The sequence below is a fragment of the Microtus pennsylvanicus genome, chromosome Y, assembly GCF_037038515.1.
Source record: "Microtus pennsylvanicus isolate mMicPen1 chromosome Y, mMicPen1.hap1, whole genome shotgun sequence".
NCBI lineage: Eukaryota > Metazoa > Chordata > Mammalia > Rodentia > Cricetidae > Microtus > Microtus pennsylvanicus.
The window spans coordinates 28,708,954-28,720,975 of record NC_134602.1 but is presented as its reverse complement, the minus strand read 5'-3'; positions in this window follow the sequence as shown (position 1 = coordinate 28,720,975).

The window sequence follows — 12,022 nt, the reverse complement described above, 5'->3', positions numbered from 1 at the left end:
TTTTAAATGAACTACACAATCACAATACCTTAATTAAGATCAAAAATGCATATACATATAACAAAATTGACCTAAAATCTCTATCAGTAAAGCAAAATCTATATTAATGCAAATATTCATATCTATATCACATCCCACTTTTAATGTAAAAGAACGTTTATAAGCCATATTTGGGAACGTGGGTGCAGTTTTTTCTCTCCAAAATGCTTCCTGCTGAATGGTGGCATCATTATTGATTTGTCTCAGTTGGCAGTTGAGCAAAGCAATTTTTTAAAGGTGTTCACAGCAACCTTTAAGTAGGGCGTGGTCCATCCTACCATATTAGGATAGAGGCATCCACAGACTATCACCCTCTGTGAAAACAAAATAGAAACTCCTTTCCAAAGCATCATGTCCTTAGATCCAAATTTCAAAGTCAAGGCATTTTCAAAATATCTATGTTGGATTATTTCAGCAGCTTTTATAAAGAAACATCTTTTAGCAGCTATTGCTACTGCCTCAAAATTCAAATGATTCAAAAAGAGCATAATAGCATACAATATCAAAATTCGCTGTGAATTTTCCATCTTTGTGCGCTTCAATTTAACCTCTATTTTGTTTATTTTTCCTTTTTATTTTTTGCCTTTTGAGACAGGTTCTCTGTATCTTTGACCTGGAATAACTCTGTATACCTGTCTGTCCTTGAAGTCTCAGAGATCTGCCTCTCTCTGCCTTTCAGGCATTGGGATTAAAGGTGTATGCTACTACACTTTGAACTCACAAAGATCTGTTTGTCTCTGTCTTCAAGGCACTGGGATTAAAGGCGTGTGCTACCTCACCTAGAAGGTACCGAGGTCAATCTCCCTCTGCCTCCCATGTGTTGGGTTTACAGGTGTGTACTACCACACCCAACAACTCTCTTCCTTTTTTTAACTTTAAGAACTTCAAATTTTAGCCTGCACATATTTTTAACACACTGTAAATCATTTAAAAATTTTCTTTGTCTTTGAATCTCTCTTTACTCTATTTCTCTCTCTGTTTTTCTGACCACATGAGTCTTTCATTTACCAAGCAATCTCAGTAGGACTAAAGCTGTGGCTTTGCTGGCCAGATGTAGCCCATTCCTTAGCTTTCTGGCATTCCAACCTTGTGGCTGAGGTACCGAACAGAGCCGCATTCAGTGCCACAAGTCTACAGTGTTTCAAGGTCCTTGCCATTAAAGAGGCTGCAACAGACAACACTCAAGCCCTCTTTCTGTAGCTGGCCCTCCTTCCTCAAACAGTCAGAGTTTGCCCAGGCAGGATGTTCCAGAAAGCCGGCATTTTAAAACAACACAGTTTTTTTTCCTGCTACTGCTGAAAACATACAAGCATTCAGTTGGCTTTTATCAACATCATTTAAATGTTTTGTGGCAGGACCTCTTAAGGGCTGCAGGGTTTTGCAGCTGAAGCTGAGTCAGCAAGCCTCTTTTAGATGAGAGCCCTTGCTTTCTTCTAGCAAGCAGAGCAGACCAAGAAATCGCTGCTACCAAGAAAACATGCTTTACTCTTTCCCAAGCTTTCTCAGGCTTTCAGTGGATTCAGTTGTCCAAAAGGCTGCAAGACATTCTGTAGTTATTTGAGCAGCGAGGCTGTGTCCCCGGCACCACGGACGCATGAAGGTTATGCCTGAAATAAATACACAAAATCTGTATTCTTTTAAACACTGCTGGCCCATTAGATTCAGCATTTTAACCCATTTCTAATAATCAGTGTAGTATAACGAGGTGCACTTACCAGGAAAAATTCAGCATGTCTGACATGGTGGCTGTCTGCATCGACATCTGCCTCAGAGAGCAAAGCTATGGCATCTGCCGGGGAGAGGGGAGCATGGCTTCTCTGAGCTCACTACCTCTTCCTCCCGGCATTCTATTTTGTTTACTACACCTACCTATGTTCTAACCTATCAGCTGAAGCGGATTCTTTCTTTAATTAATCAATAAACTTCTTCTGTCACTTTATCCTTTCAACAGCTTGCCCATATAAATCTCCCATGTGTCTTCTGTTGTATAATCATTCATTTGTAATGAACTTGCACTCTCAGGGGAGGATTTTTCTGACATCTCTGTGGATGGAGATCATATGAGGAAGATCAGATGAGCAACCATGACAACTCTAATGCTGTAGAGTTAGGTGGACCAGAGATTGATGGCTGACATTCCTGTGCTATGCATCAGATGCCCCTGAACTCTGGCCCTGTTGACAGACAGGCAGACATCAAGTTGGTCACACATACTTAACTCATTCAGGTTCACAGATACTGTAAATGGAGTTTTAATTCTTCTCCTAAACTAATAAAAAAACCAAGATTAGGAGAAGAGAAGAGCCTGAAGTAAGGCCTCAAAATGGGTCTTTTTGCAAAGGAAAGGTTACCTGCCTCCATGTATGCTGTCTCCCTTTCTTAGTCAAATCCATCCTTCCAGTGTCTAGCTAACAGCTAACCATAGGATTGAACCCAACTGCCTTTGATTTCTGAAATAAGTGCTGTCCTCTTAAGGTCTCATAACAGCACAGGAAGGTTTGTAAGACTGTCCCAGCAACAATTTAAAGCAATTCTAGGACACCAAAGATGCAGCAAATTTGGTTAATTGGTAATATAGATCGTTCTGATGGGACAAAATAATTTAGAATTAAAAAAAAACAGATTGGTGTACTCAGGATGAATTTATGTGATATGGCACACACAGGCTTCTGGTTCTGAATACTTCATGCTCAGTGGGTTTTGGAGATTGTCGTGACCCTGAACCTAGCTGGAGACTTTGGGGCCTTGAAAGGACAAGACTTAATATTTCAGGACATCCTTGTACTTGGTCCCCACTGTTTACTGATTTCCTTACAGAGAATGAGCAGCCATCTACTCCTGCTGCCATGCCTTCCCCACATGAACAGAGAGAAGACCCTATACACACAGGTCGCTTGTATCACATGTGAAGGCATAAGTCACAAACAAACTCCCACAGCAGTTTAGAATTGTGATTAATAGAATGATTAGTTCTTGAAAGGGGAAAAACTTAGAGATCACAATCCCTGACAAAAGCCCTCTGCAGGATCAGAAAAGGAGCCTAGTAGCTGGAAGGGAAGCTCAAGCAAGAGATCAAGCTGAAGGTAGAAGTTGCTTTTTAAAAGAGAGAGAGACCACAACTCAATGGGCTGGTATCTCAGTGGCTATTCAGGAAACATCACAGAGAAAGGATCTGCTTCATGCATGAGAGTCACCGATGATTTCCCTTTAAGAAAAAAACCCATCAAAACTCCCAATAACATCATCAGCATTCAACAACATGTCTATGATTTCTTTGCCTTGCCTTTGATTGTGGAGTAAATGATGCTGATAGTTAACCTGTGCAATTAATGCAAATTTCCTTGTAACTGACTAGACAGAATTGACAGGTTATCTTAAACACAGCAGGGAGTTACTCTACGATGGAACTGGTTCATCATCACCTGTGTGACAGTGACATAATTAAGATCTTTCCTTTGTCTATAAATCTCATTATGTTCAACATGATATGTTGTCATACAGATTTCTTAGGGTTTTGTCCCACTGGTGGTTTCCTTGGTATGCTTACATAATTTTTGCCAGATCCAATCAGTTTTGCCATGCACTCTCAGCTCCACGTCATTGTGTTCCCCTTATGTTCCAGTCCAGGCATTTTAGACCTCTTGTAACAGTTGTAAGAGTATCTCATGTTCCACCTTAATGATTTAGGGTTTTATTTAGGCTGGGTTTTATCTTCCATCACTGAGTTCATTGACTTTCCTTGGGCGTAATTCCTGGGGCACTGAGCCTAACTCCTGGGGGATTCCTCCAGTTATTTCTCCTTTCTTAGATAGTTTACACTCTCACTATTACTGTGAGAGTGTTTCTGTAGCAAATATTCTTCTCAAGATGAGAAGAAACTTCAATATTACAATCCATTTGTTATTGTGATTCAAATACACACACACAAACACACACAAGTTAATGCAAATACACTGATGATATCTCAATTTATGGGGCCATTCTGGGGATGTAAGATCGATATCTCTCGAGTGGTTCTCAGAAGGCCATAGGGTGACCCTCTCTAGGTACTTAAGCAGGGAGGAGAAGTTGACCGCACTGTGACATGTCCCTAGGAACTATGCGTGCCTTGTCCCATAGTCAGACTGATGGCTGACTATCTTGAAAACCACCATGGAACTTTTGTTTGGCAAATGATGGAGATCAAGTCAGGGTCAAAATCAGAAAACTAGATGGAGCTTCCAAGCTCCAGTGGAAGAGCAGATGGATGGAGAAAAGAGCAAGGATGTCAGGAATATAAGGGCTTGGTCCACACTATGAGACACTGTGCCTGAACTAAGGGGATTTCAACTAATCCAGTGACCTGGGAATGAAAGAACATGGGATCAAACTGGAAGCTCTGAATGTGGCTGACAAGTGGGGCAGACGGAGAAGCCAAAGATAATGGCACTTGCAATTGTCTGCATATCATACACTGGCTTTTTGTGATCATATTTTCTGTGGATGTATACCTTGCTAAATCTGGATGGATGAAGGGTGGGCTTGGACTTCCCACAGCTCAAAGTACCCTGCCCTCTATTTGTACTGGTGTTTGAGTGGAGAGGTTTATTTGCGGAGCAAGAAGACTGTGGGAGGAGGAAGAGAAGTGGAAAGTTTGATAATTATTATTATGAAGTAATGGAAAAATCAATAGAAAATAACCAATGAGGACATTGGAGCTAGGAAAAAAAACATTCATGTGAGTTGTTGTCTCAGACAAATAATTATTTTACAGAAAAAAAAACACATAAAGGGGTTGAGTTACTTGGAAAATATGACTCAAGTAATTGGGAAGAAGATTGGGGTTTTTATTTTGGGTCTTCATTGGGCTGTATGAGCAGCATTTTAGGACCTGTATGCTGGATATTTCTGGGGGTTAGTAGGGAAGAAACCTGGCTAGGAGGAGTTTTATGACATAAGTAGAGCCTTGATGATGTCACAAAGCTTTGGTTGGGGGTGGCAACTCTGTTCCACATGAAGCACTAGTCTTCTGTGAAGGTGGGCTTACTATGTTCACGGTGGCTGAGGAGGTCAGTTCAGCTCTTGGGCTCCACAACTGTTCAACCGAATTTCCAGAAGTTGGAATCTAGAGAGCCAAGATATTTTCTTTTGGTAAATATGTTTAGGAAGCAACTAGGACCTCTGTAGTCAAAGAAAGGTTTCTTTCAAATCTGCTCTGGGTCCAAAATTTATGTCGTTAACAGCTCCTATATTTGATAGCTGGGGGACGGTTAATGTCAGGTATTCTCCCCACTCTATCTTTGCTAAAAATGTCCAATTCCTCAGTCCACTTAAATGGCAAAGATCCTCTTTGTCCATATGTGTTTTAAAAGATAATTATTTCTAAGAGGTGCTGTTGCACAGATTAATGTTTCTTTCTTTTGGCAGTTTGACTCACAGTACTAACTTCTCTAATGAAGATACAGAATATCTTTATGTAATCCACCTGGATCTGGATCAGGAGACACAATAGAGAGAGCCAGTGGACTGGAGTGCCATGACCTTGGGCAGGTGGTTATAGATCAGCCAACTAACCAGTAGCTTGAGTGGTAAGGAGAGGAGTGGCTGTTCTTTGAATTCTTTGCCATCTGTTCAGATATTTCTTTCTCACTTTAGGTATAGGCAGAGCTTCGTCTCTCATTGATATAGTAAGTCAGGAAGTAGGTTTCTCAGTAGAGGTCAATTGCATTTTGCAGCAGGAATATGTCTCTGATACACATATACTGAGCTGTAGACAAGAGTTTGATAATTTTCCTATTAATTTCTTAAGAACATATTCCATTTAGGTATCCAAATCCATTCATCCCTGGCTCTTTCACCTGCTCCAAAGTTATTCCTAAAAAGAGCCTTGACCTCACATCCTCACCTTCTTATCCTTGCAGGCACTTATGGTGGAGGAAACCACTTTGTGTCTGATTTAAACTGAAGAGTTCTTCCTATGCAGAGATTGGCAGCTATGAAGCCCAAGCACAGAAACAGAGCCAAGAGACAGTGGAGCAGGAGTGCTGTGGCCTATCCCAGAAAGTCTCCCGCCATGATGAAGATGCCTCTTAGTATGAGTTGCATGCCACCTCTCCAGAAGCAAAAACTTAGTAAGCCTTTTGAGGCCCTGGAGAATATTGTGGGCCGCAGAATTTCTCATGGCTGGAAGGAAGCCAATGAACCAGTCACCCATTGGAAAGCCATCATTCTAGATCAACTGCCAACATATCCCTCTCTCTATTTGTTGAAATATGATGGGATTGATTGTGTCTATGGCTTGGAGCTTCATAGTGATGAAAGGATTTTAAACCTGAAGATCCTGCCTAATAATGTGCCATTTCCTCAGGTGACAGACACTCATCTCTCAAACACCATAGTTGGCAGAGCAGTGAAATATACATTCATGGGCACAAATGGCTCTAAGAATGACTGGAACGGGATGGTCCTAGAAGAGGTGCCAATCATGAAGACCTGGTTTTATATTACCTACAAGAAAGATCCGGTCTTGTACATTTACCACCTCCTGGATGACTACCTGGAAGGCAACCACCACATCATGCCAGGCTCTAAGGAAGAGTGGAGTGGCGTGGTCCCAGATGAGGTGCAGACCATAACGACCTGTTCTACATTGTCAATGAGAATGATCCGGGCCTGTACCTTTACCACCATCATGATGATTCCGTTGAAGGCAATCTCCACATCACGCCTGAATGTCCTCCAGTAGAGGTGACTTTGGAATTAGGCAGGGATTCCTTGGAGGGCAAAAGAGTGCAGTACAACAAAAAAGATGGAACCCATGAGATAGGTAAAATTATTTGCCAAGTTCCCAACAAACCTTCTGTGTATTTCATCAAGTTTGATAATGACTTCCATATCTATGTCTATGATTTGGTGAAGATCTGTTAAAGTGAAATTCTCAAATTTTGAGGGGCAGACTTAATTCTCTCTTTGGGAATGTGTTTTTTCAGAGATAACTCAGGTCTTCTATGAATCCTGGTATCTTTTCCAATGGATTATTCTTTCTCAAAGAATAAAAATTTGTTAACATGTTGTGTTATTTGGTCAATGATGGATTGTGTTTGGTGGATGGGGCATCACAGAAATACATGCCTCAAAACAAAGCAGGATTTATGGTCTTTTCCCCTTGGAGAGTAAAGGACTGGGGATGAGTGGTGTGGTAAAGGGCAAGATGGCTGTCAAGGAAGCAGTGGAGAGGGGACAAAAAGTTGTATGATCTCAGGGCGGTATGAAGCTTGAGGGAAAACCATGTCAAATGGAAAGATGTGACCGATATCAGCGTGAGGTATTGGGACTTAAGAGGATAAAGAGTAGATTAATCAGGCAGGGACACAAATGTCTACTCAAAATCAGAGAAAATTAGGTTTCATTTGATGAAAGGGTTAATTCGTACTGGCTGTAAGTCAAAGGATGTTTGATCTCCACTAGAGCATGTTGCTTAGTGAAAAGTGTCTCCGCTCAGTTGCTCTTCTCCAGTAAGTTGGACATCAAGCTACCTACTTAGTTTTGCCAGAATTCTGTCTGCCACCTACTTTGTCATGCCTGGATTCGGTATGCCTTGAACTCTCATAGGTCTTATCCATGCCATCCAACCCTTGTCAGTTCATTTAAAAATTGCCCTGCCATATCTGGAAAACAGTGTTCCCTTTCATTGATCATGTTCTGTAGTACTTGGGCTATAAAACTCATGAACACACTCACCCACACACAGGATAAACATGTACATATGATGCCCACTAGTGTGTGACATGCACACATATGATGAATGCACCGAACTCCATAATATCAGTAAAGTAGGGAATCCATGATGCTAGGTGGAGTCTGGCAAAGACCCCACACACCCATCAAACCGCCAAATACCAGTATGGTACTGATGTCTGACTCCCATCCTGTAAGGAACCTGCCGTCCTGTAACTGGGCTATTTTTGGTTCCTTCATCTTCACAAACTTGGTTAAAATGTTAGAGTTGTCAAACTGGGAGTTAGGGTCCAGCATGTAGATCAGCTGTCCCAGGTCAGGTGATTTGGCTACAATTTGGGTGAGAAATTGTACCAGGGAATTCTGGTACACCCTCTCCTCTTCTTCTCCCTGTCCTCATCATCACTCTTGTGGGTGGGCCTGGAGCACAAAGAAGGTAAAATGGAATAAGCCTCCTCCTTAGTGGAAAACCTTGTCAATCCTTAATTTGACCTGACTCTCTGAGGGAATGCAGCACATTTTTTCCTACTAGGTCTCCTCATTCCTTGGTTCACTCATTTTTCCAATGAATGATTGAATTTATCCATTCTTCCTTGTCTCTCTCTCTTCTTTCTTCCCTTCTTCCATTTCCCCCTTGATTGTAGAAATTTGAGCAGCAGGGCTGCATCCCCATGGGGCCGCCTTGTAAGGTTATGCTCTGAAATAACAACACAAAACTATTCATTTCAACACTGCCTGCCCCATTATTTTCAGCCTCTTAACCCATGCCTAATAATGTATGTTGCAGCACGAGTTGCGCTTAGAAGGAAAGATTTAGCATGTCTGACCTGGTGGCTGGCTGTATCGCCATCTGCCTCAGAGTGCAGAGCTACCATTTCTGCCCATGGGAGAGGTGCATGGCATCTCTAAGCTCAATTCCTATTCCTCCCAGCATTCTCTTATGTTTATTCCACCCACCTATGTTCTAACCTTTCAGGCCAAACAGTTTCTTTATTTAATTAACCAATGACCTATACTCCATCATTACTCCTATTTCTGTTTAAACAAGAACGGAATCTTTAACTTTAACATAGCAAAATTACATATAACAAAACAGTTATCAAGCAAGAATTACAGTTACCATATTTATATCTATTTTATCTTTTATCATAACAATGGAAAACTATAACTATCTATCTATTCTTCAACTCCATCAGAGACTCCAGAATAATACAGTATTACCTAAGCAAACAAAAAGTAAGCCATTTTCAAACTCTAGAAATGACAGAGACATCTCGCTGCCTGGACAGTCACCCAAAGTTCCTCTGTACCGTTGGTGTTTCCATCCTCAGCCTACAGGCCCATAGTTTCCAGCAGACATATCCAAGAAGCAGGAAATTTCAAAGGCAGTCACTATCTGCTTGTCTTGAAGAATGTTTTGCTGACGCTTTCCTGAATCATGAACACAAAAAGATCATCTCGCCTTTAGGCAAGTTCAGTAGTCCTCTCTCAGAGTGTTTTCTGTGTACAGTTTATGCAACAATCCAGGCAAGAGCAGTTTCTTCCCCAAATGGCTATCAAACTCCATGAGGATCCTCTTTGATGCCCATCTTCTTCCTGAAGTAGATATGTGCTGCCAAGGGTAGAGTGTCTCACTGTCATGAAAAACCCTAAGGTACTAAAACATTAAATAGCCTATTTTGTAGTCTAGAGAGATATGAATAATGCCTATCTAACTGAAATATATATATCTATGTAGCTAGAACATCTAACTAACATGACTACAAACTTGACTATTATTAATGATTATCCATTAATAACCTATATACATTATATTTTTAAATGAACTACACAATCACAATACCTTAATGAAGATCAAAAATGCATATACATATGACAAAATTGACCTAAAATCTCTATCAGTAAAGCAAAATCTATACTAATGCAAATATTCATATCTATATCACATCCCACTTTAAATGTAAAAGAACTTTTTTAAGCCATATTTGGGAACGTGGCTGCAGTTTTTCTCTCCAAAATGCTTCCTGCTGAATGGTGGCATCATTATTGATTTATCTCAGTTGGCAGTTGAGCGAAGCAATTTTTTAAAGGTGTTCACAGCAACCTTTAAGTAGGGCGTGGTCCATCCTACCATATTAGGAAAGAGGCATCCACAGACTATCACCCTCTGTGAAAACAAAATAGAAACTCCTTTCCAAAGCATCATGTCCTTAGATCCAAATTTCAAAGTCAAGGCATTTTCAAAATATCTATGTTGGATTATTTCAGCAGCTTTTATAAAGAAACATCTTTTAGCAGCTATTGCTACTGCCTCAAAATTCAAATGATTCAAAAAGAGCATAATAGCATACAATATCAAAATTCGCTGTGAATTTTCCATCTTTGTGCGCTTCAATTTAACCTCTATTTTGTTTATTTTTCCTTTTTATTTTTTGCCTTTTGAGACAGGTTCTCTGTATCTTTGACCTGGAATAACTCTGTATACCTGTCTGTCCTTGAAGTCTCAGAGATCTGCCTCTCTCTGCCTTTCAGGCATTGGGATTAAAGGTGTATGCTACTACACATTGAACTCACAAAGATCTGTTTGTCTCTGCCTTCAAGGCACTGGGATTAAAGGCGTGTGGTACCTCACCTTGAAGGTACAGAGGTCAATCTCCCTCTGCCTCCCATGTGTTGGGTTTACAGGTGTCTACTAGCCACCCCCAACAACTCTCTTCCTTTTTTAAACTTTAAGAACTTCAAATTTTAGCCTGCACATATTTTTAACACACTGTAAATCATTTAAAATTTTTCTTTGTCTTTGAATCTCTCTTTACTCTATTTCTCTCTCTGTTTTTCTGACCACATGAGTCTTTCATTTACCAAGCAATCTCAGTAGGACTAAAGCCGTGGCTTTGCTGGCCAGATGTAGCCCATTCCTTAGCTTTCTGCCATTCCAACCTTGTGGCTGAGGTACCGAACAGAGCCACATTCAGTGCCACAAGTCTACAGTGTTTCAAGGTCCTTGCCGTCAAAGAGCCTGCAACAGACAACCCTCAAGCCCTCTTTCTGTAGCTGGCCCTCCTTCCTCAAACAGTCAGAGTTTGCCCAGGCAGGATGGCCCAGAAAGCCGGCATTTTAAAACAACACAGTTTTTTTTTCCTGCTACTGCTGAAAACATACAAGCATTCAGTTGGCTTTTATCAACATCATTTAAATGTTTTGTGGCAGGACCTCTTAAGGGCTGCAGGGTTTTGCAGCTGAAGCTGAGTCAGCAAGCCTCTTTTAGATGAGAGCCCTTGCTTTCTTCTAGCAAGCAGAGCAGACCGAGAAATCGCTGCTACCAAGAAAACATGCTTTACTCTTTCCCAAGCTTTCTCAGGCTTTCAGTGGATTCAGTTGTCCACAAGGCTGCAAGACATTCTGTAGTTATTTGAGCAGCGAGGCTGTGTCCCCAGCACCACGGCCGCATGAAGGTTATGCCTGAAATAAATACACAAAAACTGCATTCTTTTAAACACTGCTGGCCCATTAGATTCAGCATTTTAACCCATTTCTAATAATCAGTGTAGTATAACGAGGTGCACTTACCAGGAAAAATTCAGCATGTCTGACATGGTGGCTGGCTGCATCGACATCTGCCTCAGAGAGCAGAGCTATGGCTTCTGCCGGGGAGAGGGGAGCATGGCTTCTCTGAGCTCACTACCTCTTCCTCCCGGCATTCTATTTTGTTTACTCTACCTACCTATGTTCTAACCTATCAGCTGAAGCGGATTCTTTCTTTAATTAATCAATAAACTTCTTCTGTCACTTTATCCTTTCAACAGCTTGCACATATAAATCTCCCATGTGTCTTCTGTTGTATAATCTTTCATTTGTAAAGAACTTGCACTCTCAGGGGAGGATTTTTCTGACATCTCTGTGGATGGAGATCATATGAGGAAGATCAGATGAGCAACCATGACAACTCTAATGCTGTAGAGTTAGGTGGAGCAGAGATTGATGGCTGACATTCCTGTGCTATGCATCAGATGCCCCTGAACTCTGGCCCTGTTGACAGACAGGCAGACATCAAGTTGGTCACACATACTTAACTCATTCGGGTTCACAGATACTGTAAATGGAGTTTTAATTCTTCTCCTAAACTCATAAAAAAAACAAGATTAAGAGAAGAGAAGAGCCTGAATTAAGGCCTCAAAATGGGTCATTTTGCAAAGGGAAGGTTACCTGCCTCCATGTATGCTGTCTCCTTTTCTTAGTCAAATCCATCCTTCCAGGGTCTAGCTAA